This window comes from Pinus tabuliformis, chromosome 2_2 (assembly GCF_031772625.1).
Source record: "Pinus tabuliformis cultivar Carrire ecotype Pingquan chromosome 2_2, CPIR1, whole genome shotgun sequence".
NCBI lineage: Eukaryota > Viridiplantae > Streptophyta > Pinopsida > Pinales > Pinaceae > Pinus > Pinus tabuliformis.
The window spans coordinates 958,371,964-958,396,853 of record NC_142300.1 but is presented as its reverse complement, the minus strand read 5'-3'; the positions used below and the strand labels follow the sequence as shown (position 1 = coordinate 958,396,853).

The window sequence follows — 24,890 nt, the reverse complement described above, 5'->3', positions numbered from 1 at the left end:
ACAACAACGACAACTACGACAACTTTGACCATGACAACTTCGACAACTTCGATCCCGAAAACTACGAAAACTTCGATCACGACAACTGTGACAACTTCTCTGCTCCTAGCTCGAACCTGTGGGAGACTATTTAACCCAAGAACAATTCCATAAACTTGTCTTCCTTGCTTTTCTACACTGCCACTTCTTCTCTACCTCTTGTCTGGTCTCCACCGAAAAATCTGAGCTTGAATGGATGAATTTAGGTTTATATATATAGTGATTTCGTTTATAACTCAAGGGACATGTCTATTTGAAGTGAGGCTGACTTGTATGACCAAGTGTAAGTCGGCTCACTGTTAGGAATAATTTCCTTAACTTAAAAATTCAATATCTCATAAACTATTATGAGTTTCGAGGCAAATAAAGGTTTGTTAGAAAGAGGAAAAAATCCTCTTTAAGATGGTCTATGATCCATTTTGAAAGGATGCCTCCAAGGTGTCCAAAATAATTTTTCTTTGTGACTGTCCTTAAATTTTATGCATAAAAAATTTGGGACAACATGAGGAATGTTTGGGACAACGTGGCTTCTTCATTGTTATCAATATCATCATAGGATCATAGAGTCATTATGTAGGAGTGCATCATCCATATAGCATGACGCATCAACAATGTCATCATATACTAGTGCAGTCATAGAGAAACATCATTAGGAGAACTCCAAAATAGTCTTCCAACTACCAAATGATCTCCAACCATGTTATCAAGACCTCATCAAGTGCCATCATCAATTGTGTTCATTCATCGAGAGTACGGCATCATCAAATGTAGTCCTCCATATGTCATCAGGGGCTTCTAAATACTTGACACTTTGCACTTCTTAATACTTCTTCATTAGTGACTTGACATATTAATTGATGACATTCTTATCAAACAAGAGTTATGACACCATCATCTGAAACTAGGCATCTATTGTCTTCAACCTTATCATCTCATTACAGGGTTTCATGATATTCATTAGGCATCCAAGAATATTTTCCATCTCGGCCAATGCCATATTGACATCAATGACAACATTGATTAAAAATCTCCCCCGTTGTCATTGATGGCAATATTCTTGCCCTTCCAACATTCTCTCCCCCTTTGACAACAATGGCAAATGAGGTGCCCAAGTGCTCTGTTATGAATATAATTCATAACAAGTAAATAATAAAATAAATGTAAATATTAAATAATCAAATATTGGTTATGTTAAGTCGTCATTAAGTTAAGTGAAAAGACATGTCTAAAAGACATGCCCAATCATGAAAGGACATTGCTTAGGTATATATATGCGGGTCCTCATTGTAACAATTATCACTTATACATTTTATATAATAAATTATTATTACAAAATACCTCGTGTATTTTAACATTTAAGTCAACAAGCTATCAATTTTGATGTTTCAGTGGTATCAGAGCCATGGGGCACAATATAATCATGCGAGTCTTTTAACGTAGTTCGCCGCACAATATAACATTACATTCACGTCTTGAATGCGTTGAGCAGTTTACTAAACTTCAAGAAGCATTTCAGCGATCAGAAAAATCATGTGTAGAAGTTACAACATGTCTAAAGAAAAGTTATGAAGAAGACGGTTCGATGGTGAAGAAACGAAACAAGGTGAAGTAGGAGAAGAATATTTTGATCAGAATGATGAGGTGGATGCAGACTATCTTTAGAAACAAGAAGATGAAAAATATCATAACAATGTGGAAGAAGAAAAAGAAGAAGAAAATACTTTTGATGAAGAAACCGATATGAATATGGATTATGATAGTGAAGGTGAATATGTGGCTTTGCATGCTTGTCAGCGTCTTAATACCCAGATGCAAAGAGCAATTTTTTATCCTAGCCTGGAGCATTTTCCTGAGTATGAGGAACAACCTTTGGCAATGATTGAATGTTTTACATCAAATTTTACAAAACATCTTCATAGGACATTTAAAACCCCGCAGCTTGTAGCTTTTCGGTGGGTTGCTATTGCATGTAAGAAATCTACTGAACTAATTTTGGTGCGACTAGGACTTGCTTGGCATGATTTTTTTTCCCATCCAATGGATGACCAGGGCCTTGCACATTTTTTAGAGCATATGCTGTTTATGGGGAATGCTGAAATCCTTAATTCTATGACTATTACAAATGACCAATTCCAGAGTGCGTTGGGCACCAGTAACCCATCTGCCTTGGGTGAAAATGTTGTTGAAGTGCTCAATGTTTCTTGGGAGGATATTAGGGCTTTGGAAAATGTCAAGAGGGAGCTTGAAGACACTGTTCAATATCCAGTGGAGCACCCTGAGAAATATGAAAGGTTTGGCATGTTCCCTTCGTAGGAAGTTCTCTTTTACGAGCCATTATCAATATTTCTGTACCAATCATTTTCCACCACAAATAACCTATATTTATATTTGTTCCCTAAATCTTCTGGAATGTCCAATTCTAAGGTGGATCTTAAAGATTCAGAGAAGCGTATGGAGCATCTTGTAGCTGTTGAAAGTCTAGCGGGGGAGAAGGTAGATACCTCTACGGCTTCTGAGGTTTGAAAAGAGCCTGAAATTCAAAGTAGTTCGGCGGAAATTGTGCAGGACGGGTCTCAAACAGTGAAAGAAGCGAATGAATTGCCTTCTAACGAGGTAGGGGGAGAAGCAATGACTCCTGCAACACCTTTGAAGGAAGATGATATTTCGAAAGAAGCAGTTACAGAGAAATCTCCAGAGGTTGGTACTGGGAGTTACCCTACCGAGCTTGTTGCATCCTCTCTTCCTAAAACAAAGTGCTGTAGCAGGCTCCGGAAGAAACTCATCGGTATAATAGAGACAAAGCTATTGCGTCCTGTCACACAGAAGCCAAGTCAATTGTTAACATAAAGCCTTCCTCCGACCATCATTTGGCCACTGATTCAAATTCTCTCTAGTCAGTTTTTACTAGATTTATCGAAATGAAAGCAGATCTTCACCACGCCATGTCTAAACTTGGAAGCATCACTCAGTCCTTGGAGGAGGTTGCTAAAGAACGAGACAAGCTGGAGGAGGCTGCTAATGAACGAGACGAGCTGAGAGGGTTGATCGAAAAGCTAACCTCTATTCCAACAACCCACATACACCTAGCATCTTCTGTAGATATGGGGTGCCTGAAACTAGCAACATAACGAGTACATGGACTTATAAAACAAGTATCGAGCCAACTCTTAAGTTACCTTGAAAGTAATGTTCATGACTTTATGTAGCCCATGTGGGATAATTTACCAGAGGTTTACAAGGAACACTATATTTGTTTTGTGGTGAACCAAAGAACTGTCTTAGCTTGTCGTCCCCGTCCATCCTCGCTATTACAGTTTGACATTGTCGTTGTGTCGCTGTCCGCACACACAACATCTTGCAGTGGGAACGTTGTCCGATAGATTGAGATGCAGTTTAACAGCGCTGCCATCCCCGCCGTCAAGCATCACATCTTGGTCAAATGGTGATTAGGTGTGAGGTGGCTACCTTGCGTCCTTTCATCTATGGGTGTTAGTATCGAATCATATATATATATATATATATATATATATATATATATATTGGCGTGATACACCGGTTGCTGTTGCCGGTACATTGTAGTCGTGACATATCATGGTCGCAACACTGGGGTTAGATTGACAGTCGGAAGGCCACCTTGTAATTTTTTATCATGTTTGACGAAATTGCTCACTTCGGTGGAGGCAAGCCTGATAAAATGGTGATATTATGTATATGGTTATTGTTATGCGTATTCATCCCATCTGCAATTCAAAACCCACCGCGAACGCCGCTACTACGGGAATCGCTTTTGCTTTCTATTCCTCTAGCTACTAAGATGTTTCAGTTCACCAGGTTGTCTCTTGCTTGCCCATGGATTCAGCAGCAGTGAAAAAGGTTAACCTATTCGGGATTTACATATTTGACCACATAGATTTGAGAATGAAAGGCATGGTCGGTCTATACTCCGAGACATTTTCAGGCACAAAATTTCATTAAGTGGCTCATACATCCATTCGTTCAATTGAATCCCCTTCGTCTCCGTGAGAAACAAGCACAATGCTGTTCTCTGTCTTATCTTCTCTGTATTTGCTTCTCACTAAAATGCTGACAGTATTGAAGAGATCTGTGGCACAAGGCCCTGAGGAATTGACGAGTCCCCATGTTGAGGTTGACCAGAGGAAAAATGGCATCAATCTGGTTCAATCTTTTGTCTCTGCTAATTCTGGAACCGTCTGCATTAACCTTGGGGGTGTCAGTGCCATGGCCTACACTCACGCGCGTCAGCCTCTCTTGACATACAGATCTTGGGAGTTGTAGATGACATATTCTGCATATTCGAGGGCATCTTGGACAACGTAGCGGTGTTGAGGCAACGATATGGTCTGAACAAAACTGCAAATGAAGTGGACATTGTCATAGAAGCGTATCGGACTCTCAGAGATCGGGGCCCCTACCCTGCAGATCAGGTCGTCAGAGATCTCTCTGGAAAGTTCGCCTTCGTTCTTTACGACTCCACTTCCCAGGCTTTCTTCACAGCAGTGGATGCCGATGGTTCAATGCCTTTCTTTTGGGGTACTACTGCTGATGGTTGCCTTGTCCTATTTGATGATCCACATGTCCTCAAAGAAGGATGTGGAAAATCTTTTTGCCCCTTTTCCTCGAGGTTGTTTTTTTTTTCTCTACATTAGGTGGCTTGCAGAGTTTTGAACATCCTCTCAATAAGCTCATGCCGATGCCTTGTGTTGATAGTAAGGGGAAAATGTGTGGGGCCAACTTCAAAGTAGATGTGTGTGCCAAGAGGTAGACCAACATGCCTAGAGTGGGTAGTGAGGCCAATTGGGCCAAGGAAGTTTGATATGAAGAAGGCCAATTGTGCTAATGAATTCTGATAGGAACAATTTGATATTTAGAAATATCAATATTATTTCTATTTAACATGATTTCATTTCATAATCAAGATTGATGAAGCTGAAAAGTGAGTCAGTTTTCCAATGATTTCAGAAGCTCTTGGTTAGCTATTTGCAATGTTGGTTATTGCAACCTTTCAACGGGTGATGTTTATGGTTGACTTGTTAGAATTACAGTAACCCTTGAAAAAACGGATGGAAGATACTGCTAGGGCCCTTTGCTCTTTAGAAAGGTTTGCATATATGCTGCCTAGACAACATAATTTTTCCCATTTAAGATAACAAGATCAATCTTGGATGCCATTTTCAAAAAATTATGATGGATCCAATCTACTAAAAAAAATATTATTTAAAATATATATATATATATATATATATATATATATATATATATATATATATATATATATATATATATATATATAACTCGGGATTCAGATAGTGTTCCCACAAATTACATTTGCCGAGATGACAAACACAAAGATGAAGAAATTGTTAGCAATACAACTTTGAGGACAAAACTTCTGAAGGAAGGGGCTATGTTATGAATATAATTCATAACAAGTAAATAAATAAAATAAATGTAAATATTAAATAATCAAATATTGGTTATGTTAAGTAGTCATTAACTTAAGTGAAAAGGCATGTCTAAAAGACATGCGCAATCACAAAAGGACACCTGCTTAGGTATATATATGCGGGTCTTCATTGTAACAATTATCACTTATACATTTTATATAATAAATTATTATTACAAAGTACCTCGTGTATTTTCACATTTAAGTCAACAAGCTATCAATTTTGTTGCTTCATACCCCCCTTGTCAAGTTGCTTCTTTTCTTCATCAATAGTAGTTCTTCATAGGTATGTTACTCCCCCTGTCATGGTGCTCTTCCTTCTGGCAATGTGGTCCATGATAGATGTGTTTACATTTCTTCATGTGATGAACCAACTCCCCCTGCCTGCATAAACTCCTCTAGCTTCTTTAGACAAGAAATATTTCTGGCTTGTGATCAAGTGGAAGAAACCTTCAACAATAGTCCATTGGATGAGTAAGAAATCATGTTCTTCAATGGAGTTGCTCCCAAGAGATGATCTATCAAAAGATGATTGTCCATGTGTGACTCATCAAGAATTTCATAGGGCCCATTCACGGATAGCTTCTGCAAGAATGATTAAGAATCATAAACTCCCCCTAACAATATGCATGGTCTCCTTTGGCAGAGTATTATCTAACTCTTGGAATATCAAGGCTGACTTTATTAGATCAACAACATGTGTTGTTGGCTGGAGTGTTCAAGAGACTTTCAGATTTAGTTTGCTTCCTTCTCCATACTTGTGTAACTTTCTTCTCTAGCTTGGTTGTCATGGTTTTAGCTTGTTCAGGGACCCAAGTCAAGTTACAATCACGTGCCATATCTCCAATGTTATGGCAATTGAAGCACTCCATCTTGTTCATGAATGAGAAATCATCTCTTCTTCTTGCAAAATTGCTTCTAGGAGATTGATGGGGACCATTATATTTGTCTTTGTGATATGCCCTACAATCTTTTGCCATGTGCCCAAAGTTTGTACAAGAATATCAATAACCAAGAAATATACCTTGGTACCTGGGAGATGAAGATTTCTTGATGTACTTCTGAATTCTTTTAGCCTTGGGATTCTTTGATGATATTAATTGCCTTTTGTATTTTTAACACCATCTGCAAGTCTTCTTGGAGTAGGATTTCTTCTAATGTTGTCTTGATTCTTATCCTTGACTTTGCTAGAACGGGGAGCATGAATATTTCTTCTAGGCTTCCTCACATCCTTGATGTTTGAAGCATTATCATTCTTCATCATTCTTTGATAGAACGATCTGCATTTCTTCCTTCATCTTGGTTGCTACAGATGATTGGGTCTTAAGAGAAGTGATTTCTGATCTTAACTTGGAGATGTCATCATTCTTTTCTTCTAGTTGGCATGTCATGGTGTTTCTCTCCTTTTCTGCTTCATCGACTTGTCCTTCTATGAATTCCAAAGCTTCCATCACCTTCTTAGCTAGTTGTGCTTGTTTCCGTGCTTCTTCTAGTTGAGATCTAAGGGAGGAGACCTCTTCCTTGTATTGACCAATCTCTGCTTCCAGTTTGTTCAAGCTCTTGAGTCTTTGTTCAAGGTGGCTTGACAAAGTTTCTTCCCTTTTCTTTGCCTTATCCAATTGATTTGTCATGGATATGACTCTTCATGATGCTTTCTTTTGTTTTGATGAAATTCCTCCTTAAATTTGGTGGGCTCCTCATCTCTTTCTTGTACTTGAAGCTTGAAATGGTTAACTTCCTTCCTTGTCTTTTCCATTTGTGTTCTAATGATCAACCTTCAAGCTACTAGGATTTGAGTGAAGGTACTGACTCTGATACCAATTGTTGGAAATACTGAGAGGGGGGGTGAATCAATATTCCTTTTCAATTGTTACTTTTACAAGTTAAATCACTTATATTTAGAACACAAAATGAACAATAAGAATAAATGCTTTTATTGATTTCCTCAATAAATCAAGTACAATATATGTAGGGCTCCAACCCTAGATGAAGACATCGATCTTCAATCTCCTAGGCTCAAACCTGTATTGGCCAAGCATCGACTTGGACTTCCAAGGTTCCAACCTTGTCAATTTTGAGGCACCAACCTCAAGGGCTCCAAACCTATATCTGGTTTAGGCTCAAACCTGGTTTCTTGAGGACTCTGATCCTCTAGGGCTCCAACCCTATCTTCCAAGGCACCAACCTTGTCTTTTCGAGGCTCCAACCTCTTGGGCTCCAACCCTTAGTTTCACTTTGTCAAGATTTATTTGGTTATACTTCACGGCTCCCAATGTTTTATTCAGCAAGCCCTGTCAATCTTCAACTATGCCTTCACTTAGTTTCGACGTCAAATCGTCAATGAAAACCTTGTTCTTTGCATGAAGGTGTCACCACTTCTCTTCGTGTTACCCAAACAAAACTTCTTCAAGGTCACCTCATGATGGATTCAATGCATCATGTTCTTCAATGATCTCCACAACTTTGCCCTATTTTGTTCTCAAGAGAAGACTTCAACAAACTCTATTTGTCCAATCCCAATAAATCAACACTTCGACCACGACAACTATAACAACTTCGACCACGACAACTACAACAACTTCAACCACGGCAACTACGATAGCGTCGACAACGACAACTACGATAGCGTCGACAATGACAACTATGACAACTTCGACCATGGCAACTACAGCAACTTTAGCTTCAACCAAGGCAACTATGGTAGCTTCAACTACGACAACTTCGGCCACAACAACTACGACAACTTCAACCACGACAACTACGACAACTTCAACTACAACAGTTGCAACCACGACAACTACGACAACTTCAACCACGGAAACTACGACAGCTTCGACCACGGCAACTACGACAGCTTCGACCACGACAACTACGACAACTTCGACCACGACAACTACGACAACTTCTCTACTCCTAGCTCGAACCTGTGGGAGACTATTTAACCCAAGAAGAATTCCATAAACTTGTCTTCCTTGCTTTTCTAGGTTACGGCTTCTTCTCTACCTCTTGTCTTGTCTCCACCGACAAATCTGAGCTCGAATGGATGAATTTAGGTTTATATTTATAGTGATTTCGTTTATAATTGAAGGGACACTTCTATTTGAAGTGAGGCCGACTTGTATGACTAAGTGTAGGTTGGCTCACTATTAGGAATACTTTCCTTAACTTAAAAATTCAATATCTCACAAACTATCAGGAGTTTTGGGGCAAATAAAGGTTCGTTAGAAAGAGGAAAAAATCCTCTTTAAGATGGTCTAGGATCCATTTTGAAAGTATACCTCCAAGGTGTTCAAAATAAATTTTCTTTGTGACTGTCCTTAAGTTTTATGCATAAAAAATTTGGGACAACATGAGGAATGTTTGGACAGCGTGGCTTCTTCATTCTTTGGCTTCTTAATTGTTATCAACGTCATCATAGGATCATAGAGTCATTATGTAGGAGTGCAACATCCATGTAGCATGATGCATCAACAATGTCATCATATACTAGTGCAATCATAGTGCAACATCATTAGGAGAACTCCAAAATAGTTTTCCAACCATCAAATGATCTCTAACCATGTTATCAAGACCTCATCAAGTGCCATCATCAATTGTGTTCATTCATCAAGAGTATGACATCATCAAATGTAGTCCTCCATATGTCATCAAGGGTTTCTAAATACTTGGCACTTCTTAAGACTTCTTCATTAGTGACTTGACATATTAATTGATGACATTCTTATCAAACAAGAGTTATGACTTCATCATCTGGAACCAAGCATCTATTGTCTTCAACCTTATCATCTCATTATATGGTTTCATGATATTCATTAGGCATCTCAAGAATATTTTCCACCTCGGCCAATGCCATATTTTGACATCAATGATGACATTGATTAACAAAGCCTTGTCGAAGCTATTTTCTATTAAGAACATTGGTCAATTAGGAAGTTTGAAGAATGAGCTAAGAACCATGAAGATGGCTAAAGAAGACACTGTGGCAACCTTCTTTGTGAAGATAGCTAGACTCAGGGATGATCTCTTGGCTATTGATGAAATTGTTCCAGACAAAGAACTCGTGATCACTGCTCTATTAGGATTGCCACCCTCTTAGGGTGCATTTGTTGCAGGTCTCAATAGTTGGAAGGTAGCTCCCACCTTTGCAGAATTATGGATCACCTGCAGTCAAGAAGAACTAAGGATCTCAATGGTTGCCAATCCTGAAGGAGTATCAAGTGCTTACATTGCTCAACATAAAAGAAAGAGATCGAAGGGACCAAGGAAGAAAGTTGACATGTCCAAGATAGATTGCTATCAATGTCATAAGAAGGGTTACTACAAGAGTGACTGCCCCGACAATCCAAAGAATAAGAAGAGAGGAAGGGATCAAGCCAACTTTGTTGAAGAAGGAGACTCAAAGAAACTCAGGCCCGAAGAATCCGACATTAGGGACTTACACTACTAAGTCCTTTGCTTGTAGCTTTAGATATATTGTTTTATATGTTTTAGAATTTATAGGTTTTTAAAATATTTGAAATTTTTTTATTATTGTTTTTTATAAGTTTGTAGGTATCCCTCAAGCTTTGGAGAGAGCCCCCAACAACTCCCTAAGATAAGTATCTCATTTCCTTTTAGTTGTGGTTTCATGTATTCATTTAGTTTTGATTATATTAAATATTAACCACCATTCTCCCTCCATTGTCTTGATTAGGAAAAACATCTGCAAGAGGATCTCTCAAGACAAGGTTGGTCAAGGAACTAAGGTATGCTTTAAATATGTTGATATTGAAAGGATTATTCATTTGATAATCTACTACTAACATTGTTATGTTTAGCCATATTGGATCATGATGATTCTTGTTTTTGGTAATTCATCCGACTCATTCTTCACTGATTGTGTAGAACCCTAGACAGGTTTTGGAAAACCCTAACCTATGGGTATGCTTATGTGAATGTCTAAAATCATAAGCTGCTTAGGGATATTGTGAAATGTTATTTGAAGTCTTATTGATTATGTTCGGGATATTGTGAAATACTATTTGAAGTTTCATTGATGATGTCATGCTCGGGATTTTGGTATGATCAGGAAAACGTAACTTAGGGTTGAATGATATGGTCTAAAATCCCGAACCTTTTGAATGTTGGGTTTGCTATGTTTCTACATTGGAACCCTTACTCTTTAGGGTTTGGTAGAATGTGTGAGCAAAACCCTTATATTGTCTTAGAAATGTTTTCCTTGATATGGGTGTGTTTGTCTGATCAAACCCTAGTGTAATCAAGATTGTTGTAACTCTTATTGATCATTGTGAATTTGGCTTTGACTAAGACATGATATGAAATGTCTTTGCATGACATTGAAATCTGGGCATATATAGATATGACCTTTTGGTTGAACCCTAGCTTGGTTTAATGTATTAATGTTATCGAACATATGATATGCTTATGTATGGTTATGAATTCCTAGATATGTATGTTGATCTAGTGATTAATGGTCACACGTCTTAGGATTTAATGAAAGTCATTGTTTGAGCTTCTAGGATGATGATATTTGGAAATCTAGGGTTTTGCAGCGAAACATTAGTAGTAGTTAAATTGTCTTGTATGTGTGATATAACAATCTTAGATCTATTTATATAATGATTGTTGAGATTGTGAAAATGGAATTTTGAGGTTTTGGTGTTGAACCTTAGTTGAAGTAGAAATCTCTGATGTATGATGACTATATGATAATTTGAGATTTGTGTAAGATTGTTGAAATCTGAGATTTTGGTTGGTTTTGATGGTTAATCTGAAACCTAGGGTTTGCAAATAACCCTAGTGGACGCTGATCATGTTAGTAATTAAGCTGTGATTGATTTTGATTGATTCCTTTGTATGAGATCTAGGATTTGTATGAAACCCTAGTGAGAAGTCTAATATATGAATTTTGAAAGGGTGTTGGATACTTTCTATTGTTCTGTATTGTTTCTAGGGTTTGGTATATGTTGTAGTAAGGTATGTCATATCTTTGGAAGTAACATTAAAACCCTAGATGGAATGAAAGTTGTTATGAAGTAGCCTAGGGTTTGTGACTAAGTCCTTAGCAAGATGATGAAGAGTATATGTCTCTTGTTTGTAAATTAAGTCCGGGTATTTAATTTGTATAAAGTGTAAATGCTTCCGTAATTTTTATAAGGCTAACCTCATGCTTCTATAGATTTGGTTGTACTTGCCATCTAAGTTGTGCATATATATACTCCTCAACTTGTTGAAGATGCTTGATATGAAAAACATGATGAGGATGATAATAACTGTGATAAAATGGTTCGAAGCCACGAAAGATTCTTCGATGATGAAAAGAGAAGAGATCTCCCTAAGTTTTAGAGGGAGTCCGGATGAAGAGGTGCTTCCTGGTTGAGAGGGAGGACATAGCTTGGTTTTGATTGAAAGAATGAATTTAAGAGGATATGTTGCTGGAGGAAAAGTAGGTAAGGAAATGATATAATTAAGGAATCTTCTGTCAAAGATTCAACTAATAGTCCCACTGAGTTGAGGAGCAACATTTAGAACGACCCCGAAGGTTTGTATTCGATTATGTACATATATATTATTGATTGGGGTTGTGTTTGTACAGGTGAATCTCTTGAAGGTTTTGATAGCATGCTAGTTACTGATCAATTTGATCGGGAGAGATTTGTTGTCCTTGATCTGTGTGAAAATTCCTAGATATAACAATCTCTAGAATCCTACTGCAACCAACTGAATCTACTTCACCTAGATCTTAAATTACATTACAAACTTATTTCAAATTTCTTCTTGAAATATTGAAGTAAATTACTGAAGCAACCTACGCCAAATTAAATATGATTTTGAAACATAGAAACTGAGCAAGGAAATACAAACACATAGGACACCGTTATTTTTGGACAAATGTCCTCGAAAAACCCAATGCGGGAAAACCAGTGCAGCAGATCTGAGGGATTATTATTATTAAGAAGTAGCAAAATCTGAATACATCGTTGAATACCTCACATGGTTATTCAGTTGCAGAGAGAGAAATACTGGTAGAAGCTTTGTGAGATTACCTCACACAATCGCTGAGAAAAAGTCCTGGCTGATTTGATTGTTGGATGAGGTGCCCCTGGCAGGCCCATGCACTTTCTCTACGTTGCCTCTACGCTGTCCCAATTTATCGCTGGTAATTTTTTTTGCACGATTTTTATGAAATTATCGCAATAAATTCGAATTTATCGTGATAACAATCGAAATTATTGTGGGGGTCTCCAGCAGCGAGGTTTTATAATGTTTTTTTTGGTTTTTTAAGGGATGCTAAATGTTTGAAATGCAATATTTTTTGAAAGAAACAAATAAGTTTTAAGTGGGGCAGCTTAATGATCAAGTCTAGGCCCTAGTATTGATATGCTATTCATGATATTGTTAAATTTTTAAAGTAAAAGTGACATTCTCCTTAATCTTCATTTTCATCCTTTTACTTAAATTTTTAACATTACCATGAAATGACTCAGGATGTTTGAGAGTGGTTCCGGCTTCATTTGATTTCATATGGGGAAAGTAGAATTTTAGATTTCATTCAAAATTCAGCAGACTTATCAGTTTTTCAGGATTTCAAGATTGGGAGATTGTAATGTTTCTAGGTGACACCACTTGCCTAGGCTGTCCCTGCCACCAATGGAGAACGTGGTCTACCTCCTATATCCTACTTCTAGTTCTTCAGCTTCTAGAGCATAGCAGGCTCCACTGCCAACTCCACCAGCACCAGCATCTACATCTAGAGGGAAAGGGAAAGCTGTGGCATTTTCTCGCAAGAGGGGCAAAGGAAATCAATAGGATTAGACTTTAGTTATTTTCTTCATTTTATTGTATATGACATTATGACATGATGAGATACATTATTATATTTTTTGTTGATATTTTGAGGCTGAGTTGGGACTCAGGAGTCGGGACTTACTATTGTTATGTGTGATTTTAGCATTAGAAATGATATTAAACATCTTATATATTAGTTCTTTTATCATATTTATGTGTCAATGTATTTATTTTATGTTTTAGATGGTTTAGATATTAAAAAAATTGAAAAAAAATGAATATTTTTGTACCAAACGATTTTTCCTGATTATTTCCGATTATTTCCCGATTATTACGATTTTTTTCGATTTTTTCCTCATGCCGATATTATCCCGATAACGATTAATGCAACATTGGTCCATCCTGCTATTGCAAAATTGGGCTCTTGTAGCAAGGTATTGATCCATGAGGTGCACTCCTCAGGGATCCTGCGCATTTGTAGCTCTTTCGAAGTACAACTCCAAATCAGCCCACCTCCCTCCTGGAGGTATCTCGGCTGTCATGGCGAACTCCTCCTGTTCGATCTTCGCGACTGCAACCTTAGGATCGTGCTTCTCATCCTTGTCCTTTTTCTTCAAAGGATGTTGGGATGCATAGTGGCCCATCTCGCCACATCTGAAACACTTTCACATTGGAGATGTCCTTCTTTTGTCTCTGTTGCCCCTGCTACGCCTTTGATACAAGGACTGTGTTCTCCTCCTCCTCCTTGGGCTTCGACCCACTGTTGCTGCTGCCTCTGTCAAGTTTGACCTTGACCAGGTTTCTCCTCGACTCCTCTTGTTTTAGAGCTGCCCACATCTCATCCCAATTAGGCAATGCTGCTTTGCTCGTGATACTCTAGACAAAGACTTGCCACTCATCTGAGACAGAATTGAGGGCTAGTCTCACTAACTCTGAATCTTGAGGTGTATGCCTCGCAACTGACAACTCATCATGGGTCTCCTTCAGTTTTGTGAGGAAGGGATCCACATGCTCTCCCTTCTGCATCTAAGCAGATCTCAACTTTTGCTCTAAGTACATCCTCCACTACTCGGAATATCCTTGATACAACGTGGCCAAGGCATCCAACATCTCCTTAGCAGTTGCTTTGCTAGCGACGTGGCACACCACATGATCCTTGACTCCATCCAGGATCGTCCTCTTGGGCTTAGCCATCTCAGCCTTGTACTTTTTCAGCGGATTTGCATCCGCAAGTTCAGCCACCACACTGTCGATGTACGTCTTGAGGGCATGCTCATCTAGAAGAAAAGACATTCTAGCCTTCCAGATGATGTAGTTGGATGCTCCGTCCAACTTGTCCTGATCCCTCAAGCCACTGGTTGCCATCTCTTCTGAAAACTGTCGAACAACTCCCTCTTTCTCCCTATTTAATAGCTTCTAGGCTGGCTTACATACTCCTTGATGGAGTTGGTAAGTCTGTTGCTCCTCTACTGCCTAGCAAATGAGAAATCTTGATTTCCTTGGCAAGAAACCACTAAGGAAGTATTCCCTCAGTATGTGATTTGCTTCCTTCTTTCGACGACTTTTTTGCCCAGCACTCAGCTTGCAGAAAACTGCGTCCCTCTAGCTCTGCGCTGAGGCTCTGCGAGGCTCCCTTTTCCCATTGAAAGAAGACTTAGTGTACCCTACTTCTTGCTGCAATCAATAATAGACATGAGCCTAAATGTCCAAGAGGGAAAACATCAACAATTGGCACACCATGGACTTATTAAGCTAATACTAGAGGATGCCTTGAGCCAACTAAGAATCCCTATTCAATGGTCCACATTTAGAGACATGGACAGAGAGGCTGTGATTGAAATACAAGCCCTTGAATATGATAGGGACAATACCTCTAGTGGTGAAGAGGAGGCAGAAGAAGATGAAGAAGAACCAGAGGAAGAAGAGGAGGCAGAAATAGATAAAACAGAGGAAGAAGAAACAAAAGAAGAAGAAGGAGAAGAGAAAAGTGAGGAGGAAGAACAAAAGGAAAAAGCAAGCCTTGAGGAACATACCAAGTGTTGTCGCACAGAATGTCTAGGCATCGCGACAATGACTCAGATCGGGGGCTGTCACTCTGATCCCCAATCTCTTCGTTTAAACTATCTCCCTACAACAGGCTAAGGGGGGTAGACCCTACGAAAATGGAATGAAGGAGAACTAGTTGGAAACCAGCCAGTTCGGGAGACATAGTAAAGCAACCAAGTACTTGATTTAGATATAGCAGGATTTATAGGATTTGATTAGATTTTAAGTAATTGATGCCAGTGCCTTATGGAGTCAAATATCTTGCTAGGAAATTTAAGATCAAGTAATTGATTTGCAACTGTTGCTTGGATGAATGACTATCTTATATGAAGTGTAGATCCGAAAGCTAATATGAGATGCAAGAATCTTGGTTAATTTTAGTTAAATGCCTATTTAAGTTTTAACCCTTCGATCCTTTCTATATTGAGCCTGATTTCGTAGTAATTGGCAGAAAGAAGATAAGGTGAAGCACACTAAGGTGTGATTAACGATACCTCTCCTGAAATTCTAACATACCTGGTGCCTCCGACGCTGCAGAGAGCTATGGTTCTAACGACTGCAAGGTCACTGTTTTAAGTACCATTAAAAACAGGTTTCTCAAGCAAAGATGGATGGATACCTATCTCTCTATCAACCAAGCTTATGCTTGGAAGTAAATTTTAGTTATGCATAACTAACTTAATATGCAAACGTACGAGCAATGTTTTTAAAACCGGAACCGGTGACCAGACCGGTCCACCTAATGAACCGGTTTACCGACCGGAACCGGTCTAACCGGGACTGGTTTGGTCTAAACGAACCGGTTTTAGAAAAATACATTAAATAATTATTTTTTAATGAAAAAAACTATTTTTAAGATTTAAAACCATGATTCCAAGCCAATAGAGACAAAATATGCAAAGATTGCTCATTTATATACCATGTAAAGGTGAATATATCAAAATGGCACTGAGTGCAATACATATCATCGACAAAATACATAAGCAATGAGGCTCTAAATGGCCTCTAGAGTGCAAAAACAAAGCCTACAAACTATGGGGCCAGTGGCCTACTACAAGGCTTCAGTCTAGACTCTACATATATGATAATAGTAAATACTATAATAGTGATCAACATTATCACTTGAAGTTGAAACTTCTCATGAGTCTCAGTCATCATGATCAAACTCAGTTGGTTGAGTCTCGACTCCCAAACTTTGCAGTCACAAACTTCTCTATTGGTTCAGTGACTTGAGTCTTAAACTTCTGAAGGTATTCTGCCCTAATATGCCCTATTATTTCATTTGGTGCTCCACATGACTTTACATGGCCTCCTATCCCAGCCAAGTGTTGCTTGAACCTGTTAATACCCCCTCCTTGAATGGATTTTTGGCAATATTTGCAAATCATTTTGCCATCAATCATATCACAATGAGCCCACGCAGTATCTCTGGCTTTTGGAGGCATGATGACTCCCTGGATGGTAGATCATAGAAGTGAGAAGTTTATAACACATAAAAAAAATTAATTCATGGACAACAGTCAAATAAGGAATTTTCAAGTGCAAATCCTTACCTGGAAATGCAAACTAGCTTCCTTAGCCTCCTCTTGAAGATGGCAACTCCACTGACGGCTACACACTATCTCCAAAATAGCTCCAACTCCAACTCCAAGATGACTACTTCAACAAAAACTCAACACTCTCCAAGCTCACAAACAAACTCACAAACACTCACAAACACTCCAAATCAGTTGTGTGAGACAAATGAGAGTGAGAGGGGCCTCTTATAGCTTGGAGAGGGTAATTTTGGAGGGAAAAACCCTTAGTCCCCCCCAAAACCCCAAAACCACAGTTAGAAATCCGCTTTTTGCAAGTTATGTTGGGCATGCCTAAAATCGGCCGGTTCCGTCCTAAACCAGTCGGTTTTCACCGGTTAGGGCCAAATATTGGAGAAACTGCCTTTCAAACCGAGTTTTTTGGCTGGTTTAGACCGGCGGCCTTGCTAACCGGCCGGTTAGACCGGTAACCGGTTTTTAAAAACGGTTTTAAAAACTCTGCGTACGAGATGATTAGAAGATGAGATGAAGTTAGATTCAAGGATGAAAAGAGTTTATGCTACGATCTGATTCAAAGTTATATATTAAAGCCCTTAATTGTAAAAATGAATGTTCACTTCACTAGACAAAGATTGAAAGATAAACTTTTTAGCAATATCATAATTAGACCACAAGCTTACTTCAAATCTTCTAGATTCTTTCAAATGCAATTATAGCTCAAAGTGAACAAAAGCGTCTTCACAAATTAATATCAGATGCTCGAAAAATACTCAGTTTATGAAACAAAAGATATGCATTTTATCACAATTCCATGACAGAGTACTTAATTTTCAGAAATTAGTTTCTAGGATAGTAGTAAGAAAAAATTTATGATAGCAGCAATATGATAATGAAAACAGTAAGCTATCATTGATATCTTTATGCCAAAAAATTACCGAAAAGTTTCCAAACTTGCCCACATGAATTATCAAAAAATTTTAACTTTTTATGATGTGATTTCCAGAATCACATCAGATCTGATATACTTATTACAACCAACAATTAAAACATGAAATAAGCCTAATGATGACTGCCCAACTCAAGAAATTAATTCCTTAATGTATCAGACAACTTAGGAATTGATTTTAGGCTAACCCACATGAAATTTTGCCACTGTTATATTTCAGACTTCAGAAACATAATTATTCAGAGATAATAGGTACCCAAAATATAGATCTAGGCCAAATTTTTGATACATATCAAACATAAATGACTTATTAATGTATTTAGCAATTTTTTTATTAAATTTCAAACCACTTAGATGTGTTTTTCACCACTATTAGAAAGGTATATGACTGTTGTAGCAAATAGTGAGGAAAAAGATGGTTTAGACATCAAACCCCTTAGGCCCTAGGCCTTGAAGATCACTTGCCCAAGTTTCCAAGAAAATTTCAATACCTGAAACACAAATTTTTACCAAATTTTCTGCAAAAACCCATCAATGATTAACTTCAGAAAATCAAATATTCAAATAAGAAATGGAGCAAGGGGAATCTAGGGTCAATGAGAGCTAGCACTAGGCCCAATAGAACTAGCGTTGGGCTACGAGAAGGCAGATCTGGGCTTAGGAGCTCCAAAACGTGAAACCCTTGTTCTGAAAAAAACTATTTTGCTTTAGATCTTCAGATTTATTGCAAAATCTTTAATGGTTGGTCTTGCAAAAATATTTGGGACAAGATATTGCCCTCCAAGGCCTAAATCTGTCTCAATTGGCCAACAAGTTGTATATACCTGAAAGGATGTACAGGGCTTGATTCAGAACACCTCAGTCTCTTCAAGTTTGTGATCATCGGAGTGGTCATAGGTTTACAGTCCATCATGTCGAACTTCTTTAGAATCTCGATCGCATACTTTCCTTGACCCAAATAGATTTCATTAGGTCATTTCCAAACTTCTTGTTCCAAATAGTAATGCATTAGCCCAAGATCCTTCATGTCAAATTCTGTTGCCAGTTGCTTCTTACATTCTTCAATTTGACCTTCTAGACCTATCAAGAGAAGATCATCTACATACAGAAGAATAATTACAGGTTCATTGTTTACAACCTTAATATAAAGGTTCAAGTTAGTAGAACTTTTTGTTAAGCCTATTCTCTGTAGGTATGCATCCATTCTAGCATACCATGCCCTTGGTGCTTGCTTGAGGCCATATAATTCTTTCTTCAATCTGCAAACATATGCCTTCCTATCTTTGACTTCGAATCCCAAGGCTTGTTCTATGTAGACTTCTTCATCTATAGTGCCATTCAGAAACGTACTCTTGACATCCATTTGGTGGATGTTCCATCCCATTGATGCTGCCAGAGAGACTAATGGTCGAATCGTTGTATATCCTGTTGATGGAAGAAAATGTTTCTTCATAGTCGATGCCTTCAAATTGAGAGAACCCTCTAGCCACAAATCTTGCTTAATACTGATCTGTACTTCCATCAGTTGCATGCTTGATCTTATAGATCCACTTGGAAGTAACCATAGATTTGTCTTCGGTCCTAGGTATGATCTCTCAGACTCCATTCTTCATTATAGATTGATACTCCTCATTCATGGCATCCTTCCATTCTCAATGTTCTGCAACCTCTTCAAAGGTGGATGGTTTTGCTTCTATTAATTTTGTCATGTATACAACATACCCAAAATATTTCTTGGGTCTCTTACTTTCTCTAAATGATCCTTGTGCTGCCCCATGACCTTCTACATCAAGTAGTGTGGATTTCAACCAATTAGGTCTTTTCCTTGTTTTGGGAATGACCACAGGTTGAACAGGTTCACTTGGCCCTTCTTCTTCATGGTGCGATCCTTCTCCTTCCTTGTCAACTTCCTCTTCAAGTATCAAAAGTTCTTCATCACCATAATGTATGGAAAGTTCTTTTGACTTCTTGAATGCTATACTCTCATCAAATATGACAGCACGACTAACTTCAATGTGATGCCCATCTTTCATATTGATTCTATAGGCCTTTGATGAGTTACTATACCCAACAATTATTCCCTTCATACCGGAAGGATCCAGCTTCTTTCTTTTAACCTTTGGTAAATGAATATACACAGGACAACCAAAGATTAAAAGATGATCTATAGATGGCTTCTACCCAGTGAACACTTCTTCCTGAGGCTTGTTATCTAGAGATCTGTGAGGAAATCGATTTTGAATGTAGACCGCTGTCTTTGTTGCCTCTCCCTGCAGAAGGTTACATAGATCTTGATCGTGTAACATTGCTTTTACACTTTCTTCAATTTATCTGTTTTTTCTTTCCGTGACTCCATTTTGTTCGGGATTATATGGGACTTTCAGCTCCCTCTTAATCCCAAACTCCTTACAGAATGCTAGAATCTCTTTGGATGTATATCCTCCTCTATTATCAAATCTCAGTATCTTGATTCTTCTTTCTGTAAGGTTCTCTACTTTAGCCTTGAATTCTTGACATTTTGTAAATACTTCATTCTTGGTTTTCATTAAGTAAACCTGGGTTTTTCTTGAATGATCATCTATGAATGTGACATAGTATAGATGGCCTCCAATTGATTTTGGAGTCATATGGACACACTCATTAGAGTGAATGAGATGCAAGATTTATTTCGATCGTGAAGCGCTGCTCCCAAATGGTCTCTTGGTATTCTTGCCCAATGCACATCCCTTGTAGACACCTTCATGATCCTCCTTCAACTTTAGTATTCCATCTACTATGGAATTTAAAGTTGGTAGTATTTTGAAATGTAGATGACCAAACCTTCGATGCCAAAGTTCACGTGGACTAATCTCAGTGTGAAGTAGGGCTTGGTTTATAGGAAATATTAATCTGTAAAGCCTTCCTTCTCGGATGCCAATAACTTTAGCTTGATCTATGCTTGAGTCTTTTCCCCAAACAACTACTTTTCCATTAAGGAAGGCTACTCTATCTCCTTTATCTTCTAAACTTGAAATAGAAAGTAAATTTTTGTGCAAACTTGGAACAAATAGAATGCTGTTGAGGTGGATGTTGCTTCCATCCTTGAGTTTTATGGATATTGATCCAATGCCCTTTATTGGATAGCTTTTGTTGTCTCCAAGTTCCATAGAGTAAGCGAATTTTCCTTTAGATAAGGTCTTCAATTGGTTGGAGTGACTAGTCATGTGCCTTGATGCACCACTATCAATTACCTAGATGTCTTCGTCTTGGAATGTACCAAAGAGAGCCGAGAAGAGACCTTCATCTCTTTCATTGATTGATGCTTTCTTTGAAGAGAATAAGAACCTCCATGCTTCCTTGATACCTTTCTTGAGATGGCTTGCAATTTTCTTGATGAACTTCTTCATTGTAGAGGAGATCTTCATGATGCCCTTAGAGAACCAAAGCTCTGATACCATGTTGAGAATTCAATAGGGCAATGAATATGTTAATTCTCTTAACTTGATAATTGCTTGTGTTACCTTTTACTTATTAGCTTTGTTCTTTATTATTCCAATGTGCAATACATCAAAAAACTACCAAAATAGTAAGAACAATGACATAGTGTATAGCCTGCAAGGCAGGGTCAAAACCCTTCCTCTTGAGGGGAAAACACGTAAATTTCTTCTTTATCTTTCAGATCTTTCAATTGACGAATACCATGACCTAGACTTAGACAAATACCCTCCAAGATCAAGTCCACCACGACCTCCTGCTGCAATCTCTTCGACCTCCCAGTAGATCCGAAATTCTGCTCCTTGACAACTGCTGTTGTTTCTCTAGGAGACTTCGATCTCCCTCTAATAGCCTTCTTCTTGACTTCACTTGCCTTGACTTTGTTGAAGAAACTAGGGCAATTAAGGTTAATAAGGTTCTTCTCGCCATGATAACTATTTGTGAGGCATTTTTAACTTTTTCTTCTTAGCACAATCTTCACTTATTATTATTAGAGTGTCTTCTTGATTCATCAAATATTTACCAAAAACAAAAGAGACAAGGACACAAGATGTTGGCTTTTTGCTAGGGCCAAAACCTCTCACTCTTTGAGAGGAAAACCCGCACATAATTCTTCTTATAAAAATTCCAATTGACAAATACCAAGACCATGACCCTTGACCTATTATGCCACTCCAAGACCAACACACCAATCCTCTTCTTTGTCATTCTTTAGATCATCGTCATCATTGTTGCTTCACCGAGGTCATCATTACTGCACCACAAAGGTAATTACAGTTGCACCATTGTTGTACCTTCACCTAGATCATTGTGGCACTATCATTGAGATCATCACCATGTCACTGAGGTCTCTATACTGACCTTGTCTTCATCGAGATCTTCATCATGACCTTGATTCCATGTCTTCATCAATGCACCGAGACCTTCATGATGACCTTGTCTTCATTAAGATTGAGATCATGATAGCCATTATGCCGAGATCATGACTGTGTCTAGTATCCTGAGAGTGTATTACTGTGGGATCTCAATTATGCTAAGACAATGATCAGTGTCTAGAAAGTATGCCAAGAGTGTATCATCTCAATATTTTTCATCACAAATATGCCGAGACAATGATCAAAATTGAGATATTCTTCACCACAACTATACTGAGATAGTGACTGTGTGCTTTCCTTGCACCGAGATCATCATCATAGATATGCTGAGACTGTCATCACCAAGGAGATTGAGACTGTAATCTCTCCTTGTCATTATCCACGGAATTGCAGATGTGTCCTCCTGTAATGCAGATTTCAGACCCCTGTACCCATTCGAAAAATTCAGAGAATCCGAGTTCCTGTTCTTTACTTTTGGGCAGACCCTAGCTGGGTATTTATAGTAGTTTGTCCACATATTATAGTAGTTTGTCCACATATTAAGCTGGCATGACAGAGTGAACCGATGTGTCTCCTTATATGAGCCGACATGGCTTCTTTTTATATCGTTTGTAGGCTGACTTCTTCAAGAGGGATTGTGCTTGTCTTTGGAGGGTTGTTAGACGTTTCTATAGACTTGTATACATTGAACATATGGTCAAGAAGAGATTCTTCATACATGACATTGACTCTCTGACTTATTAATAAATCCTAAGGCTCTCAATGGGAGCCACTAACAAATAAACCTCTTGCTTATGAAACCCATGCAGCAAGGCATACAAAAATAATTTTATTTCTTTTATTTCATCATTTACAAAGATCATGTCATTATGAAGACCGAACCTAGTTACACTTTCTTCAACACTCCCTCTTAACTAGGGAGGTATTCATAATGGTACTTGGTCGTTCTCAATCTGAAGAATTTCTCATAAGAAGAATCGGATTGGTAACCCATTTGTATGACATCATAATAGCCAACATTGTTTCCACAGCAAGGCCTTGACTGACAGCTCTATCTTGCATTAGATCAGAGCAGAATGTTGGTGAGACCAATGACTATAAACACGTTCATCACTCTCAAGGTACATACCCACCCGGGTGGTCACTGAGTATGCCCTTCTAGGACTATTCTTATCTTGGGTTCCCAACCCTCAAAGAATATCGATCCTCTTGCCTAGTCTTATCTTGGATGCCCTACACATCCTCAAAGAGCATTTGATGCCAGATGATTACCCAATCCTTCCATTCTTTCTTCCCAAGTGAAGACAAGAATGTTGTGTTTATCACTCCCTCTTAACTAGGGAAATGCTCATTCCTATAAAGGAATGTACCCAAGTTCCCTCTGACCAGGAACTTGATCCAGGTGGATGTTGGTGGCCACCCACCTATCCCATTTGGACCCCCACGACCGTCGCTTTCAGTTTTTCAGTTTCCATAATTGTAGCACAATTTACTATTTTTGGCAGTTTTTCGGGTCTTGAACTTTCGGAGCCGTTTTGAGGCCCTAAACAACGTTTTTTTGGAAATCTGGGAGAAACATGGATCCATGGACTGATGTTGCTCTTCTCAAAGTTATAATTCTCGGATGGATCTTTCTAACAAGCTATTGTACGCTTCAAACGGAGATCGGGTGCCAAAGTTACGACCCCGGGAAATTGATGTACCAATTTACCCAAACGAGGCCCACAATTTGGCATTTCAGCTTCTAGGGTTAGGTTTTGGGATGCTAAGGGTTTTCCATTGTTTCTCAACAATAAATAGGCCTTCGAGCCTCATTGTAACACAGTTCAGAGGCATGTAGCCGCCACATCTCTTCTCAGAGATAAGCTACCATCGCCCTAGCTGGTTTATTTCCATCTCTGTTTGTAAGCATATTTCAGTATTTTACATTAATGAAATGAAGTATTATTTCTGCTATATCTCTGTGTTTATGGTTATCTTTGTAATTTGTTGCGTTCCTGTTTAAATCCGGATTAGAACTTGCCCAAGCTCCTTCTCAATTAGGGACTTGTCAAAGCTCCCTCTTAACTAGTGACTCTCCTTTTCATCAACAACTTCTTCTTCATGGGTCCTTTAGCTGCTTGATCAATTTCTTTCCTTGATGTCATGAAATTCAGTCGAGCTTCTTCCTTGTAGGGCATTAGCCATCCATCACTTTCCTTCTTGGTTCGTCATGTCATTCCTTTCTTCATGGAAAGTGGCCTTCTTGATACATATTTGGAACCTTTATCTTCTGGCTACTTCATCATGTTTCTTTCAGGGATTTCCATCCACCACATGAGTGCTAGTCGTACTTGTACTTACAACTCTTGTTCTTGTAGCCCTGCATGAACTTATCCTAATATTATTCAAGAAATCAAAACATCACATTAAATCAAATTGTACCTTATGAGATGGCTCTTCATCATGACATTTTCTTGTAGGTATCAATGTCCTGCATGCATGTTGACACATCTCCCAAATATATCCATTGTCAAGGGTCTCCATCTTTTCAGATTTCTATCAGAGTCTTCATATCTTTCCAGGAGATTTCCTTGTGAAGTCTTCTTAGTCTTTTGGATGTTGATTGCCTTTATCATGGTTGCATATCTCACGATCTCTTCCTTCCTCACACATTTCATTCCCAAGAGCTTTCAATCAGAGTTCCTTAATTGTAGTCAACCACCTCATACTTCATATGAGGA

At 38.4% G+C, this 24,890-nt stretch overlaps 1 protein-coding gene and 1 pseudogene across 2 annotated transcripts in view; both read left to right on the top strand.

Moving 5' to 3' along the window:
- The window catches only part of LOC149196398 (uncharacterized), a 395,336-nt gene that overhangs the window by 311,687 nt on the left and 58,759 nt on the right, over window positions 1-24,890 (top strand). The window lies entirely within an intron of this gene.
- LOC149196399 (stem-specific protein TSJT1 pseudogene) lies at window positions 4,040-5,060 on the top strand (annotated as a pseudogene).